Source organism: Carettochelys insculpta, chromosome 8 (genome assembly GCF_033958435.1).
Source record: "Carettochelys insculpta isolate YL-2023 chromosome 8, ASM3395843v1, whole genome shotgun sequence".
In the NCBI taxonomy this organism is placed as follows: domain Eukaryota; kingdom Metazoa; phylum Chordata; order Testudines; family Carettochelyidae; genus Carettochelys; species Carettochelys insculpta.
In genome coordinates this window covers 28,173,084-28,189,625 of record NC_134144.1, presented here as the reverse complement: position 1 = coordinate 28,189,625, position 16,542 = coordinate 28,173,084, and the positions used below count along the sequence as shown (strand labels likewise).

At 40.9% G+C, this 16,542-nt stretch overlaps 1 protein-coding gene across 2 annotated transcripts in view; it reads left to right on the top strand.

The window, feature by feature from the left end:
* The window catches only part of PPP1R1C (protein phosphatase 1 regulatory inhibitor subunit 1C), a 74,180-nt gene that overhangs the window by 25,000 nt on the left and 32,638 nt on the right, over nt 1-16,542 (top strand). The window lies entirely within an intron of this gene.

The window sequence follows — 16,542 nt, the reverse complement described above, 5'->3', positions numbered from 1 at the left end:
TTTTAAAAACCTATTCGTTACTGGACTGGTGGCAGCTACTTCTTGATGATCTAGAAAGTGATCTAGAGAAAAATATAAACCACCCTGAATCTCACCCCAAATCATGAAAATTTTGACACAGCCATTCTGAGCAGCAATTTTGATCATTTTTACATAGCACACAGTAGGTAGCAGATATATATCTGCTTAGATAACCCACTCTGACATACCCAGAAATGTCAATGTCAGTGTGTGATTTAGAGATTTAAAACATAGCATATTAGGGGGCGGGTTGGAGACCTCGTTATATCTGAATCACAGTGACATGGTCCTGATCACTTTGTTGCAGATGCTGGCATAAAAAAGAAAAGTGCAGGGTCAATTCTGAAGCATAATCTTTCTAATCCCTGGTATTAGTGAGATTAAACAAGGCTCAGTTTTAGGAAATTGGAGACTATTTTAGTGTAAATTAACAAATTATTGTCTTGTCATTTCCTAAATCCATCCAATTGGTCATGTTCTTACTGCATATGGGATTATAGAGCCTCAACTTGAACAAACTGATACACAGAAATCAGAAATTAATGTAAGTACCTTATATTTCCCTTCTCTATTTGTTTCAGGGAGCTGAAGGCCTAAGTTTCAATACTGAGAGCTTCCTTAATTCATTGTTGATAAAAGCATTTGAGGATCTTAATGATGTGCAAAATCTCTGAGCTGTAATTGAGAGAGTAGCTGCCAAGGACTAACTGTAAAATGAGTTATTGGAATACTGGTGGCATTATTTAAAAAGGAGGAAAGATACAAATGTTCCAATAATGGTCAAAGCTCAAAGCATTGGCTATTGTTATATGTTTTTTTTTCTTGTTCCACAGCAAATTGTTCTCTCTCTCCAAAACATACAATGATTTTCCATTCAGATTCATGTATATTTCTAGGGCTCTATTAGTCATAATACAATGTGAACAATTTTGATTTTTTTTGTTTCTTTTTTCAGTTTGGTTGTTGGAATTCTCCTGCAGTACAGATTAAAGAATGAAAATGCTCAAAATGATGGTTGCTACAGCTGCAATTCCAATAACTCTAGTCCTATATCAATTGCACACTATTTTTAATGACAATTGATTCTTGTATAACTCTGCAGCTAGGAAATGGCACAACATGTACATTGTGGAATCCAGCTGGTGTAGCATTTATGTTAGCAATTCATTTTTCTTTTGTGGCCTCACTGCTATTTATAATTTCAAACTGCCTATAAGATATTTAAAAGTAGATATAACAGAAGATGTTTTTTCTTTAAAGTAAGCAATTTTATTATTACAATTTAGCACATAATTCTGAGCGAATACATTTCAGTTAGTTCAGCCTCTTTTTCTGCTGAAAAAATTATTGAAAATGATCAATAAACATATTACAGTGTTTGCACATAGGTTCATTGTTCAAGCACTTTATGCAATGGATTACTTTATTTACAGTTATTTCATGGTTCACAAGCCATAATCAGAAAATGTTTAATAAGAAAAATTTGGAGATCAAACTATGTCACTGTTCTGGCTGATCAGATTGATCTCATGGTGTGTGTTTCTGGTCCCTGCATATATAACTTGATGGTGGAGTGGTGGAAGAAGTGAATAAGTTCCTCCATTTGAGAAGTCTAAAAACAGGAAGATGCGAGAAGAAATCAAGAAACGAAGATAGCTTGCAAAAAATGCATTGAACAACTTCCAAATAGTTGGGTGTTGTCAAATGCAAAAATTGCATATCTACAGCAGATTGCTGAAGTATTGCACATGTTTAACTCTCCTGTATGGATGCGAGAGATAAGCACTTCAAAAGGACACAGAGACAACTTGGGGCATTTGAGTTTTGGTGTGACAGAATGTTGAAAATAACTAGACAATCAAAACTATGAATGAAGAAGTGATGAAAAGGATAAATTTTAAAAGAGCACAATTATATCAGACCCTACCTAAAATCCATTCCTCAGATGATAACTCAAAAAAACTATCACCAGAAATGCTTAAACAGTTTTCTTAAATTATGGCTTTAATAGTAAAGGTTGCCACAGAAAGCTGCATTTTACTCTCTTCAATTTCTCATACTGAAAATTAAGTAGAATTTAGCAACCTAATGTGCTAAAACACTTAAGCATGTACTTAAATTTAAGCAAACATGCAATTACTTTCCTGAATCAAGATCCTTTCTGGTATTTGCTGTAATTACAATACACTTAATTTAACGAGTAAAATACCATTTAAGGAACAGATCCTGTCACTTTTGCCCTCACTGAGTGGCAGATTCATAGATTTTTATGATCACTTAGCAATTAATTTCATTTAGTAATTATTGCATCGAGCCCACACACTGAAATCAGCATGAGTAAGGGCAGAAAATCTGGTCCTAAATGTTTAAATTAGATATACATGGAAAGAAACATAACCTTATTTATGAAGCGATCGCTCCAATGTGTTTTGCTGTATGTACAGTATGCTTTCAAAGATCAGTGATGAAATGATTCAATGGATGAACATAATACATGACTGAAAGGCTAGGAATAAATTCCTCTTAAAAGGCATATACAAAACCACATGATAAAGATATCCCAGAGGAAAGACATGTGATGAGAAGTCCGTATATCTGCTAATCCATTAACTTAATGCAGACTTTAAGTACCAAATTCTGGAACAGTGTGTCCATGGGACAGGGGGGAGATCAGAACACTGTAAAGAAACATTAAAGCATCAAAAAGATTTTTGGTCAGAAGGAAAGTTATAAGGAAATTAACATTAACAGTTACTGGCTATACGCCATCTTCAGATATGAGTGTTATGACATGCACAAGTTGTTAATCAGCGCTGTAGCTGAAGGCTGTTCTATACTAAGAGATAAAGTTGAATTTAAGGCTCTGTGGTCAATTTTATAAACTCTCTGTCTACACCCTCGCACCCAATAAGCTGATTCTAAGCAACTGTGACACTTCTGTAGTGCTGACTTCCCAATGAATTTACTCAAGAAAATTAAATCTGCAATGTCAAGCTAAACCGGTACAGATTAACGAGGGTTAAAATCCATTTTGTTAGCCCTGGAAACTGTGCCATGATGCCCCCCCCAGGGTCTTTTTGTGTCATCGCTCCAGGTGAGCAAGAAGTAGGAAACGGGAAGTGTGGCATTTTGAATTCATTTGTTTATCGTCATTGTGTTGACTGTATCTAACTGCTTTGCAAAGCTCCAGCATGGAGCCATCAGGAGCGCCATGGACTCGTTTCGTCTTGTGGGCTAGTCCCTGCCTCAACACAGCACATGGTGACTTGGCTGTGGGGGTCATGTTTGTATGAGAGGTTGAGAAACTTCTTTTCTGCAGGTCACATTTGTATGGGGGCATCTCCCCACCCTTATAGGTGCCATGCAGTTGGAGGGGGTCTGTCACCTGCCCAATCACACTGTGTGGCTAGCCTCACACCCAATAAAAACATATGCCTGCTGCATATTGTGGTCCATGCTTGTAGACAGCAGCATGTTGTGGACTGTGCACGGTGAAGTCTTCAAAGGTGGGAAAGATTTGGGGGTTGGCTGTTGCTAGGGGGAGGTTTCCCCCAAGGCAGATTTTTGGGGGCTGGCTGGCACTGGGGGGGGGTGTCTCCCCCTGTGGCAAAGATTTTTGGCGGCCAGCCCCACAAATAGCCATATTGTAAGCTGTCCCCTCCGACCCTGGTGCCTGCACCATGTTAACAGGAGCCTCAGAGTGTCCTGGATTTCCAAGGTTTGTGGGGCCAGCCCTGCAAATAATCATAATATGGGCTACACCCCTCCCCCCACTTCCCAAACCATGTGGCTTGGAGGAGCCGCACCATTTCTGCAGTGCCTTGTTTGCTGCATTTTCACAGGGAAAAAACAGCAATGCAGTGTGGGAAGATGACATTACACTCCCACAACCACTTGTGGGGAATTTTTTCTCATAATGCAGCAGTGAAAAAACCCAGAATGCAACAGCGTGCAGTGAACAGTGGATTTTTCTACTTAGAAAAGAGGAGACCAAGGGGCATATGGTAGAAGTCTACAAAATCATGATAGGTATGAAAAAAGTGAAGAAGGAAAAGTTTTTTTATTTTTTCCCATAACACGGAGGTCTGTAACCAAAATAGCCAGAAGAACCATTTTTTCCAAATTTGGTTACAAAATTCACATGCGGTGCGTGTGAATATGAGGCAGTCCTTAATAACCAAAAACCATATTTTGTCGCCCCCATTTTAAGAACAGCCACACAGAATGGTTTGTACCAATTAGAAAGTTGTTACCTCCATCTCCAGGCTTTACCCACCTCAGCCCCCAAATCTACCCCATCCCCAAACTTTAGCCCCCCATCCCCAGACTTAACCCCTCTCAGCCCCAAACCCACCCTCCATCTCTAGGCTTTTCCTGCCTCAGCCCCCAAATCTGTGCCTCCCCCATCCCAGGATTAATGTGCCTCAGCCGACAAGCTCATCCAGCTGTGCTCACTGCCATTGCTCCTTCTCCCCACCTCCTTCTCAGTGGGCTGTGTGGATTCAGTAGGGGCAGACTCAGCCGCCCATCCCACCAACTCTTCTGTTCACTTCCCCCCACCTGCAGTGCGGGTGGCTCCCTGCCCTGCCACGCTGAAATAATGGAAATAAATGCTACTGTGTTACTTGTTCTGGTCTCTCAGATTAACATTATTATACTCTAGAAATGCTCTGTGCCAATATGGCAGCGATCTATAAGGTCTCTCCAAGCTGGAGCTCCCAGAATTCCATTGAAAGTGCCCAAATCAACACTCTACAGTCGGGTTCATAGGCTACTAATTCCAACAAACGACCATCGTAAAGGAAGAAAGGCTCAGGAGAGTGTTTCGCCCCCAAGTTTTTATTAATATATTTCCTGTACAAATCTTGTTATTAGGGCCCCTTGTAGGAGCGAGCAATAATGTAGATGCTGATTAGAATATGAGATGCAATGGAACTGTAAAATACTTACCCTCATGTCAGCAGTTAAAATAAAGGAGGGGAAAACTGCCTGCAGCAACACTTACCCAGGCCATTGGAATATTGTAGTTTAATGAGGTGATTTTTCAGTGCAGAAGTTCACAAGGACACACACTAATGCTCAGCAAGATTTGCCATATTTCAGAGTAGTTAAATGTATTTACATACACATCAGCAGCAGAATTTTCCTTGAGTGACGTAGACAAAAGAAAAGCAATTAACTTTGTCAATGTGTGTCACGTGTTTGCTTCACTGGATGTTTTTCATTTTCTTAGCTCAGTAATTCGAGATAGCTTGAGAAGCGGTCACAGCAGTATGGAAAATCTTCCCTATTGATTAAAAGCAGAAAATGTAACTTTTTTATATTGGCTTGTTTTGGTTTGTTGTTGTTGTGTGGAAAATAATGTCAGTTTTGGAAGCAGAAAATAAATTATACAAAGGCATTGAATTTCTAAGTTACATTCCATCTGAAATGCTTTCTGAAACCCAGTTAATGTAGCAGTATTACATCCCCATGAGACAGGTGGGCAGGTATCACTCATTTTACTGAGGAGGAAAATGATGCGCATGGTGACTGGAGACAACATTTTTAGAAAGCTGAACATTCACCTGCTCCCATAAGTGGCCAGGCAGGTCAGAGACTAGTCATTTGCATATACAGTTTCTGAGATTGCATACTTACTTGCTGCTATTGCTTGTACAATTCAAGTACACGAGTGTGGAGACAAATTCCTGAAAATCCGGGTTTTCTTTCAGTCTTCTTTCAGTGACTTTTATAAGAAAATCCCGAGCAAAGCTGGAAATAGAACATGACTTCTGAGTACCTGAATCAAGGTTTTACATGTACTCTAGTGAGAAAGTCTGCTTTTGTCTCATTTACACCAAAATGGTCAGCCTGCCATGAAGAACTAATAACTGAATCTTTGTGTTTCCACCTAAGAAAATGACAAATTTCAGCATGAATCAAATTCACGGACATCAGCTTATGGTTCATTTGTTTGACATAAAAATGACCAATTCATATTTGCTGTTAGACATGGCATTATTTTGCTACAGTGAAATTTTGACAAGTGAATACTAATGAACCAAAAACTGGGTGAACTCATTTCCAAGAAAGGTGACCTTTGATATTCTCTAACTTGCCATTTAAAGTCCTTACCACTGTAACATTTCACATAATATGCCAGATTTTGCCTCTGTTCCATCTGTTTTGCTTGCTCCATCTCCAGTGTCAAAAAGCAGCAGAGCTGGTGGTAGGCATAAACAGAGCAATTGCTTGAGGCCCAAGCAGCTAATAATTATTACAGTGTGCTCAGAGGCAAAAATAGTCCCACTTCGGACTGTTGAAGGACTAGCACCAACATTGCAAAGAAGCCAGAAACGCAGCAGATTGCTCTAGCCCCTGGCTTCCCAGACCTTTCAAAAGATCTGGAGGAGGACCAAAAGACGGCACCACAGAGGTGGCAGATCCTCTTGTCCAAACGTCAGAGGAGGGATACGTGAGCTAAGCAGCACTGAGGGTTGCTCCAGAGCAATGGCACTGTATCCATTATCCTAACAAACCAGGCATCAGCTATTCAGACCCATTTCTCTGGGGCTCTATCAACCTTGTTTAATTCCACTGCATGATCTCTTGCAGTAGCAAGTGTATGTACGCAAATCTTACTGCATGCACAGTGAAGAGGAAAAAGCCAAGACCCAAATGGAAGAGAGCAGTAGGAATGCAGCTGCTTCAGAAAGCAAACTGACAGAGCTGCTAAGAAAATGGTGTTTTTTCCTGTAGAAAATTTGGACTTTTTTCCCAAAACAAAGAATGAAACACAAAGAGCCCCATGTCACCCAAAGAGGTGAAAGTTTTTTTTTTCAGCCTAACACTACTTTTCAGGTTATGGCTTTCAATAAAACACCCCTAATTTTAAAAACAGAAACTTTTGGGGTCGGTGTGGTGTCAAAATCCAATTTTCCATCAAAACCAATTTCAATGGCAACAGAGAGGAAGCCGTGCTAGTCTATACACTATCAAAACAAAAAGCAGTCAAGTAGCACTTTAAAGACTAGCAAAATAGTTTATTAGGTGAGCTTTCATGGGACAGAAGTGGGTCTGTCCCACGAAAGCTCACCTAATAAACTATTTTGCTAGTCTTTAAAGTGCTACTTGACTGCTTTTAATTTCAATGGCATTTTTTCAGCTGTTCTACTGATTAAACTAATGAAATAACATTGCCTGTGAGATTTAAGTTTCTGACTGCCATTAATATCAAGATGAATACTGTGAAATAAATTAATACATTGTTAGGCTGGGAGGAGGTTTCTTTTTAATTAGTTATATACTCTTGTCTTTTAATACTAATACTATCCCCTTAACACCTTATGAAATGGGTTTATTCAGGGTGCTTCACTCAGACTCCAATTATGCCAGTTCTTTGTTTCCACTAGAAAATTGGAGGGCACTGTTTTAAGAAGGTAAATATGAGTAGAAATAGCACTTTCCCATTTCAAAACAACACTTTCTCCATTTGTAGTTTTCTGTCTCTTTAATGAAATAAGCTCAAAATGACAATGACTTTTCTTTTGTATTTTAGGGGAATTCTAATGTGAGCAGAAGTGCTTTATTTTTCATTTTGTCTCACTCTTCAGTTTCCCTCCTTTTCCCTAAAGGAAAAGGGTTTTGAAATTAAAAAGTAAGTGTATATCTACACTTGTGGGAAAATTGACACAGTTATCATTGATATTTCGGGTCCAATTTAGCATGCCTAGTGAGGCCGGGCTAAATTGAGCAACCAGGTTCCGCTGTTGACCCTGGTACTCCTTGCTGTTGTGAGGAGAAAGGGAAATCAAAGTGAGAAAGTCTCCCATTGACCTCCGGCTGTGGGGAATAACTCAATAAATCAATTTTGGATATGTCCACTCCAGCTACACAATTCACATAACTGGAGTTGTGCATCTTAAATCAATTTTTCTTCATAGGGTTAACATGGCCTAGGAGTGAGATTTTAACCTCCAAAGTAAAATTAAATGAAAAAAATATGAAAAATAAGAACATAAGAACATAAGAATGGCCATACTGGGTCAGACCAAAGGTCCATCAAGCCCAGCATCCCATCTGCCGACGGTGGCCAATGCCAGGTGCCCCAGAGAAGGAGAACAGAAGACAACGATCAAGTGATTTATCTCCTGCCATCCATCTCCTGCCCTTGTTATGAAGGCTAGGGCACCATACTTTATCCCTGGCTAATAGCCATTTATGGACCTAACCTGCAAAAATTTATCAAGCTCTTTTTTAAACCCTAATAGAGTCCTGGCCTTCACAGCCTCCTCGGACAAGGAGTTCCACAGGTTGACTGTGCGCTGTGTGAAGAAAAATTTCCTTTTATTAGTTTTGAACCTACTACCCATCAATTTCATTTGGTGTCCCCTAGTTCTTGTATTATGGGAAAAGGTAAATAATTTTTCTATATTCACTTTCTCCACACCATTCATGATTTTATATACCTCTATCATATCGCCCCTCAATCGCCTTTTTTCCAAACTGAAAAGTCCCAGTCTCTCTAGCCTCTCCCCATATGGGACCCTTTCCAAGCCCCCAATCATCTTAGTCGCCCTTTTCTGAACCTTTTCTAATGCCAATATATCTTTTTTGAGGTGAGGAGACCACATCTGCACGCAGTACTCGAGATGTGGGCGTACCATAGTTTTATATAGGGGAAGTATGATATCTTTTGTCTTATTATCGATCCCTTTTTTAATAATTCCTAACATCCTATTTGCCTTACTAACTGCCGCTGCACACTGCGTGGATGTCTTCAGAGAACTATCCACTATAACTCCAAGTTCCCTTTCCTGATCTGTCGTAGCTAAATTTGACCCCATCATGTAGTACGTGTAATTTGGGTTATTTTTTCCAACATGCATTACCTTACACTTACCCACATTAAATTTCATTTGCCATTTTGCTGCCCAATCACTCAGTTTGCTGAGATCTTTTTGTAGTTCTTCACAATCCCTTTTGCTTTTGACTGTCCTGAACAACTTGGTGTCATCTGCAAACTTTGCCACCTCACTGCTTACCTCATTTTCTAGATCATTGATGAACAAGTTGAACAGGATCGGTCCCAGGACTGAGCCCTGGGGAACACCACTAGTTACCCCCCTCCATTGTGAAAATTTACCATTTATTCCAACCCTTTGTTTTCTGTCTTTTAACCAATTCCCGATCCATGAAAGGACCTTTCCTCCTATCCCATGACCACCTAATTTACATAAAAGCCTTTGGTGTGGGACCGTGTCAAAGGCTTTCTGGAAATCTAGGTATATTATGTCCACTGGGTGCCCCTTGTCCGCATGTTTATTAACCCCTTCAAAGAATTCTAATAGATTAGACAGACACGACTTCCCTCTGCAGAAACCATGCTGACTTTTGCCCAACAATTCGTGCTCTTCTATGTGCCTTGCAATTTTACTCTTTACTAGTGTTTCTACTAATTTGCCTGGTACTGATGTTAAACTTATCGGTCTATAATTGCCAGGATCTCCTCTAGAGCCTTTTTTAAATATTGGTGTTATATTGGCCGTCTTCCAGTCATTTGGTACCAAAGTGGATTTAAAGGATAGGTTACAAACCACTGTTAATAACTCCGCAATTTCACATTTGAGTTCTTTCAGAACCCTTGGGTGAATGCCGTCTGGTCCTGGAGACTTGTTACTATTCAGCTTATCAATTAATTCCAAAACCTCCTCTAATGTCACTTCAATCTGAGTGAGTTCCTCAGATTTGTTGCCTAAAAAGGCTGGCTCAGATTTAGGAACCTCTGTAACATCTTCAGCCGTGAAGACTGAAGCAAAGAAATCATTTAATCGCTCCGCAATGGCACTGTCTTCCTTGATCGCTCCTTTTATATCTTTATCATCCAAGGGCCCCACTGCTTTTTTAGCAGGCTTCCTGCTTCTAATGTATTTAAAAAACATTTTACTATTGTTTTTTGAATTTTTGGCTAGCTGTTCCTCAAACTCTTTTTTGGCTTTTCTTACTACATTATGACAGTTAATTTGGGAGTGTTTATGTTCCTTTCTATTTTCCTCACTAGGATTTGACTTCCACTTTTTAAAAGCTGCCCTTTTCTCTCTCACTGCCTTTTTAACATGGCTGTTTAGCCATGGTGGTTCTTTGTTAGGTCTCTTACTGTGTTTTTTTATTTGGGGTATACATTTAAGTTGGGCCTCTAGTATGGTGTCTTTAAACAGTTTCCATGCAGCTTCCAGGGATTTTAGTTTAATTACTCTACCTTTTAGTTTCTGTTTAACTAGCTTCCTCATTTTAGTGTAATTCCCCTTTTTGAAATTAAATGCCAGAGTGTTTGACCGCTGCGGTGTTCTTCCCAACACAGGAATATTAAAAGTTATTATATTGTGGTCACTATTTCCAAGCGGTCCAGTAACAGTTACCTCTTGGACCAGATCCTGCGTTCCAGTCAAGACTAGATCGAGAATCGACTCTCCCCTTGTGGGTTCCTGTACTAGCTGCTCCAAGAAGCAGTCATTTAAGGCATCAAGAAATTTAATCTCTGAATCCCGTCCTGAGGTGACATGCACCCAATCAATATGGGGATAATTGAAATCTCCTATTATTACTGTGTTTTTTATTTTGATAGCCTCTCTAATCTCCCTCATCATTTCAGCATCACTATCACTGTCCTGGTTAGGTGGTCGGTAATATATTCCTAATGCCATATTCATATTAGAGGAATGAATTGTTATCCATAATGATTCTATGGAACATTTTGATTCCTTTAGGATTTTTACTTCATTTGATTCTATATTATCCTTCACATATAGTACCACTCCGCCACCCGCACGACCTGTTCTGTCTTTCCGATATAATTTATATCCCGGTATGATAGTGTCCCACTGATTTTCCTCATTCCACCATGTTTCTGAGATGCCTATTATGTCAACTTCCTCCTTTGATATGAGGTACTCCAGTTCACCCATCTTATTAGACAGACTCCTAGCATTAGTGTAAAAGCATGTTAGAAAACTACCACTATTTATATGTCCGCCTTTCACAGACGCGTTGGATTTTTTTATGCACGATTGTTTCACATCTGATCTTGCCCATATATTATTTCCCACATTCCCTATCTGACTAACTTCTAGGGAATCCCTGTCTATGGAGCCTCGTGTAAGAGAAGTCTCCGTCCAATCCAGGTGCTCCCCCGCACCAATCGGCTTTCCCCCACCTCTTAGTTTAAAAACTGCTCTATGACCTTTTTAATGTTTAATGCCAGCAGTCTGGATCCACCTTGATTTAGGTGGAGCCCATCATTCCTGTATAGGCTCCCCCTACCCCAAAAGTGTCCCCAGTTCCTAATAAATCTAAACCCCTCTTCCCTACACCATCGTCTCATCCACGCATTGAGACTCTGAAGTTCTGCCTGTCTATCTGGCCCTGCGCGTGGAACTGGAAGCATTTCAGAGAATGCCACCAAAGATGTTCTGGATTTCAGTCTCTTTCCTAGTAACCTAAATTTGGCCTCCAGAACATCTCTTCTACCCTTCCCTATGTCATTGGTACCAACATGTACCACGACGACCGGCTCCTCCCCAGCACTGCCCATAAGTCTGTCTAGATGCCTCGAGAGATCCGCAACCTTCGCACCAGGCAGGCAAGTCACCATACGGTTCTCCCGGTCATCACAAACCAAACTATCTATATTTCTAATGATCGAATCCCCCACTACTAAAACCTGCTTCTTCCTAACAGCTGGCGCTCCCTCCCCCGGAGAAGTATCCTCGGCACGAGAGGATACAACATCACCCTCTGGAAGGAGGGTCCCAACTACGGGATGGTTTCCCTCTGCTCCCCTTGACTGCTCTCCTTCCCTGAGCCTTTCATCCTCCGTAACAGCCTCAGGACTGTCAGCTTGGAGGTGGGACAGCCCTACTATGTCCCGGAAAGTCTCATCCACAAACACCTCTGCCTTCCTTAGCTCCTCCAGTTCAGCCACCCTGGCCTCCAAAGCACGCACTCGGTCTCTGAGGGCCAGGAGCTCCTTGCATCGAGCACACACATACGCCACCCGCCCACAGGGTAGGTAGTCATACATACTGCACTCGACACAATAAACAGGATAGCCCCCACTCTGCTGCTGGGCTTCTGCCTCCATTTCCTACTCTAGTTATATATGAGGGTTAATTAAATGTTTCAGATAGAGGTTGTTATAAAGGATTTAGTTTAAGGGCAACAGAAGGGCAACAGAAGTCACTGGCTCCCTCCAAGCTCCCTCTCCAAACTCCCTCCTGTTAGCACGCACCCTGGTCGCGAGCACCCGGTCGCAAAGCTCCCTGGTCGCTTACTAGCAGGGTTTAAGTGCTCGGCCTCCCTGATAGCTCCTCCCTCTGCCTGCAGCTCAGCCAATCAGCACACGGTGTTTCAATTCAAACCTAATCAGCTTCCAACTGCCTGCCTGCCTGCCTGCCTGAGCACACGGCCTTTCAAACAAACAAACACTCAGCTCAGCACTCCAAACAAACAAACTCCAAACTCCAAACAAACACACAAGCCCAAAACCTCCAAATATAAGCAGCCACTTACCCTAAGGTGCTTTAGTTTGCTCCTTCCTTCTCCTCCTCCAGGGGAGCCTCTCCAAACTCCCTCCTGTTAGCACGCACCCTGTTCACGAGCACCCGGTCGCAAAGCTGTACACAGGGAAAAAATAAGTTTCAATGAGCTCAACTCCTGGGTCACAACTCAGTGTCATAACAGCAAATTTATCCTTCCTTTTATAAGCAGCTGGGTTTCACAGGCTGACCTGAGTCAGAAATAGATCCTCTGTTGCACAGAGGTATATACTGCAAAGGACAAGAAATTAGGGGAAGGAAGGGAAGGAGTCTAGTGTGACCCAATTCTGCCTCCTACTGCAGTAGTGTGAATAGCAGGCTTTTTTTTATTGTGGGTGCATACATATTTCTCAGTAATTTTACCTGCCACTTACTGAGTTTTCTGGTGCTGGCAACTGCTCTCTGCAACCTATTCTGCCTTCCCAGAGCCTTACTCTAAACTGAAGGAGAGGGTTTTATTTATTCTTACTACTGGAAGCAGTGAAGGAAGCAGATGGGATATGATTTTGCAGGATGACTCCATTGGGGAACCTGCTGGTGAGATCAGAGGGCAAGAAATTTACAATATGTCACCTTGTGCCCAGCACTGCTCTGCAAGGGCATTAAGTCCGTCTGACAGGACCAGAGGGAAGGGCGGCAGGTGTGTTATGCTCCTGTTTCCTGTCTTCATTCTCATTCAAAAGAGACCACATGGTTCTCCCCACAACATGGTTATGTTTCTTGGAAAAACTAATAGGGATTTATTGGAAAACTGATACATCAAATACAGCAGTTGTCATTCTGACTACCATCCAGAGCATGGCCTGCTTCTGACCTCTTATATAACAGGGTGAGTCTGGCATAGCTCAACTAACTGCAAGAAGATGTGTGTATGAGGATTAGGGTGTGCTAATGCACAGCAGTAGAATCCAGTATGCTGTGAAAAGACTGTTGGTGAAAGAATTTCCCGGTGTCTCTCCCTCCACTCGACAGAAATATCCTGGGGCAAACTCTTGCAGTTTTCCTTCATATACCAGTGAAAGGGAGCAGGAATTTGCAATGATCAAGGCCCTGATCCTGAAATGGGATCTGGGTGGCCAAACTTTTGCACCTGGATGGGCCCTGTCCTGGATTTCAATGCAGCACAACAAAAGTTCAGGGATTTACTTCCATGAATCTCACTTCAGGATCAGGCCTGATATAGAACTGCTATTTATGAGCTAAATTGATATAAGTGCCCATTCCAGTGGCTCAGGTTTGGGTCCTGGGTTTATAGACACAGAATACTGCTCTTTATGAAACCACTGAGCAAAGTGAAGACTTACATGTGAAATCTTTATTCACTCTGCCAAAGATTGAGCTTTATCTAATGTGGATGAAATGATCCTACTAATGCACCCCAGTATGCCATTAGCCTTATTGGCTACAAGGGCACTTTATTGACTCATATCCAGCTTCTCATCCACTGTAATACCCAGGTCCTTTTCTGCTGAACTGCTACTTAGCCAGTTGGTCCCAAACCTGTTGCAGTATTTGGGATTCTTATGTCTAAGTGCAGGACTCTGCACTTATCCTTGTTAAACCTCATTAAATTTCTCTTGGCACAATCCTCCAATTTGTCTAGGTCACTCTGGACCTTATCCCTACACTCCTGTATATCCACAAACTAGCTGAGGGTGCAATCTGTCCCCTCGTCCGGGTCATTAATGAAGACATTGAACAAAACCAGCTCCAGGACCAACCCTTGGAGGACTACTCTTGATACCGATTGCCAGACCAGACACTGAGCCATTGATCACAAGCCACTGAGCCCAATGATCTAACCAGCTTTCTGTCCACCTTACAGTTCATTTATCCAATCCATACTTCTTTAAATTGTGGGCAAGATTACTGTGAGAGAACATAGCACAAGCTTTGCTAAAGTCCAGGTATATCACATCCACCACGTTCCACATACCCACAGAGCCAGTTATTTCATCCTAAAAGGTAATCAGGTTGTCCAGACATGATTTGCCTTTGGTGAATCGAGGTTGACGATTGCTGTGATCGCTTTCCTCTCTGCAAGTGCTTCAAAATGGATTCCTTCAGGATCTTCTCTGTGCTTTTTCCAGGGACTGAGGTGAGACTGACAGGCCTGGAGCTCCCTGGATTCTCCTTTTTTCATTTTTTAAAGATGGGCCTTTTTCAAATCAGCTTTTCAATCATCTTCCAATCATCTGGGATTGACAGATGTTTTCAGAGATAATGGCCAAAAGCTTTACAATCACAACTCAGGCAATGCTCATTGAAATCAAATGTTTGTTTTACCCACAGACAGCATTAATGGTCTCCTGTTCAAAGTTTTCATTTTTTGAATATCCAAAAAGAAGGTTAAGGATCACTGTCCCTGTTTCATAGTCATCAAGCAGGCAGGCAAAACTCTTGCATTCCATAAAATTTTGGAGCATAGGCCATTGATGAGCATTCACCAGTGTCGCCTGTCCTGGGTGATCTTTTCCAGTTCTATCCAGGTGTATCCCATCGTTTTAGTGTCTGCCTTCAGCTCTCCACCCAAGGTCACGCAATAATTAACTCTAATATTTAGGGCCTCTTTTAATTCACTCTTTACACATAGGATGTCAATAATTTTAATGCATGTCTTACGAAATCATATGTGGAACAATTACAATTGATCAATTAATGTTTGTGTAGTTTTCAGATATTACACAGATGAGCATCACAGAAAACACTGTGAATAAATACATACATTCTTCCTGGCTCTGATACAATAATTTCCCTCTCTCTCTCTCTCTCACACACACACAGAGTATATATTTAAAGACAAAGTTAAGTTGAAAGGAGTTGGATGCAATGACCTCCTGAGGTATCTTCCAATCCTATGATTCTATGATTCTAAGATATTTGCACAGATGGACAAAGTCACCAAACTTTAGTAGGAAATGCACATGAGCATTTTAGGATGGAGCCCATGTGTCTTGAGGGGAAGAGATTTGTTGCAGTGTATTTTAGGGTAACTTTATTTTACAGCTCTATGATTATGTGGCATCGAAGGTCTTGCTGACCCAGGCTATCCTTTCCTTAGTAATATACTCTGATATTTAGGGCTTCTTCTAATTCACTCTTTACACAGTTAGTGTAGATAGTGTTGTAATTGGCAGATCATCCTTGGTTATTACTTTTTTACCATGATACTTACTTTTTGACCATTAACAACAGTTCTGACAACAATAGAAAAGTAATAATTTTATGCAACAGGAATAAATTGATTGCAACTAGGTATCAGGCAGCAACTGAACAGCATTGCACAGTTTACTAGATAAAGTATAAAAGGAATTTACTATCTTTAAAGTACTAAGTTTTGTCGCTGACAGAGTCAGTGAATGCTGCTGGTAATCAACCAGCAGCAATATGTGATAACAAGAAACACCCCATGGTCACTCCTGACGCTAAGTTAGTGTGCTGTCATGAAACTTTTAAATGACAAATTTTCAAATAATCATAGCTAATTTTGTATATAAGATGTTCTATTAGTGATGTCATTTTGCTGTTGTATAAATAATAGACAGTAACGTCTTGTAGTTGTTAGGAATGATTATCACTTGATTTCTAGTCATGCCCATAAACTACTGGGTGTTCTGCAAACTTAAAAGAAGGTGAAGTCCTTACTTCAAAGGCTTGCAGTTTGAGATAGATTTTAAAAAGAGTTTATTGTCTGTTGTTCTGAATGGGAGCTGTTGAATGCAAAACATTTCTGAATATCTGGCCTAAGCATTCATATGTTTAAAGGCTGAGGATCTATTTGGCCTACAGGATAGACAGAAGTTGGGGGAAAATAGTAAATCAGTGATGTTAGTCCTTACTTACAGTGAAAATATGATTGAGATCCACAATATGATTGAGATGCACAATATATATCTTGGAAGAAATAAGCTTTTGGTACTCCCTTTTCTTTAATTGAATGTTTTCC